At 33.9% G+C, this 1844-nt stretch overlaps 1 long non-coding RNA gene across 1 annotated transcript; it reads right to left on the bottom strand.

Moving 5' to 3' along the window:
• Nucleotides 1–452: 452 nt before the first annotated feature.
• LOC111907834 (uncharacterized) lies at nucleotides 453–1603 on the bottom strand. Its single transcript, XR_002855677.3, has 2 exons — nucleotides 1178–1603; nucleotides 453–773 (listed from the first exon to the last, which is right to left on the bottom strand). It is a non-coding gene; the product is annotated as an uncharacterized LOC111907834 (long non-coding RNA).
• Nucleotides 1604–1844: the final 241 nt, after the last annotated feature.

Consider the following 1844-nt stretch of genomic DNA (forward strand, 5'->3'; position numbering starts at 1 on the left):
AGGACCGAGGACCAGGGGATTTGCGACTTGCTACAGCATATTGGTATATGATTCTGTATTCATCATATACCCTTATACACGACTAGGTTCAGTTTCAAACTTACCACATATTGGTATACGATTCCATATGAAGGTCAAGATATTGTAGATTAATTGTCACTCAAGACATTAATGGAACCAAATATACCTCAACCCAAATAAAGAATCAGCAAAACCTAATATTGCAAGGCATTTGGTTTGCAGCAATTCTATAATTCAGCCTTCATATCTTTAAGTGTGTGGTTTGTTTAATTTGGTAGGATGATGAATCAAAATGTTTTCACTTTACCAAAAAAGATTTCCATATTAGAGCAATTACGTACACTGCTTACAAATGCATGGGTAATTAATGCATGAATTTACCTACGCGTTTTTATGAGTAAAATTTCAGTATATTTAATTAACCATGGAAATTTTATTTACCACACGATCATATCAATTTTTATTGTAACATGAACTTTTGGGTATCAATCAACATACATATTTAAACAAATTAGACATTGTATATGTGAACTTGAACCTTATTATACTCATAAACTTGAACCAGTGATCACGAAGACGAAGAGTACTGAGCCTTAGCGTTGTGAAAGAACACTGCAGAACAGAGAACCGAAACAACAAAAGCGAAAATCCCAAATCCGATCATCAGCGAGATACCAGCGATAGTTAAGTCCATTAACAGTTGTATACTCACTCCCATCGTTCGTTGGAGTCGTTTTCTTCTTTGATGATATCTACAATCAGATAGACATAGAAGTATTATTACATAGGGTACAAGTGGTTGATGCAATAGAAAATGTTCTTTGTATTGTTGCTACATGCGAGTCAAACTTTGACTTATCAATGTCAAACAAGTCAAAATCATAGAGAATCTTTTCCCATTCTTGCACCAAGATTCTTCTATAAAAACCATCTATTTACAGACCCATTTGACAACTTATTTAAAACTTGAAATAAACGCTTCAACAAGACAAATCTTGAACATCATTCTTACCTATTTATAGGAAACCTAAACTCAAATTGATCGCAATATCGCATGCAACCTCAAGAATCTTAAATGCTAATGGGAAAAACATACATGCATTAACAAAATGTAAAGAATGAACTAATTTTACAAAATCTTAGTTGGCTACGAGACCTGAAAACCGCAAGGTATTTAGGGTCATACCGATGAGCTGATAGTCGACTCGAAAGAGGATAATTTTAAAGAAAATTTTAGATTGAATGTATATACAACAGACGCAATGCACCTCGCATTTCAATTATCCACTTGGGATCAATCGGATACGTGGCATCATCCGTATATGGTGTGTATATACGTGTCACTAGCTCTCGGAGGATCTTTTGGGGTTTGCCTAAAGCAGACCTTATACTATGAAACGAGACAAATCTAGTCCTTCGTGTTTTTGACTAATTAAACAAACAATAATAACAATATCATAACATCGATCCCCATAGCAATAAGGTAAGGGAAAGTAACATGGTGGGTAACGAAAGCTGCTTTCGAAGGAGAATTTCGGTAAACAATCACTTCGGTAAACAATCACAGCGTTTCAAACATATTTTGGATCCAGAACAAAAGAAAAAAAAAATTGGCCATTAAAATACATAAATGTTATCAAACTTTTTATAATAAAAATCAATAATTGAAAGAAAATTATTTGTACTATCTTTTAAATATAACATTTTCCATAAAAAAATTTGTACCGCTTTAAAAGGTGGGCCCTAGACATTCGCCTCTATCGTCCACTCTTAGGATGAGCCTGTAAACAATTAAAAAAGGCGGCCAAAATACGTCTTGTTGA

This window comes from Lactuca sativa, chromosome 4 (assembly GCF_002870075.4).
Source record: "Lactuca sativa cultivar Salinas chromosome 4, Lsat_Salinas_v11, whole genome shotgun sequence".
Taxonomy (NCBI): Eukaryota; Viridiplantae; Streptophyta; class Magnoliopsida; order Asterales; family Asteraceae; genus Lactuca; species Lactuca sativa.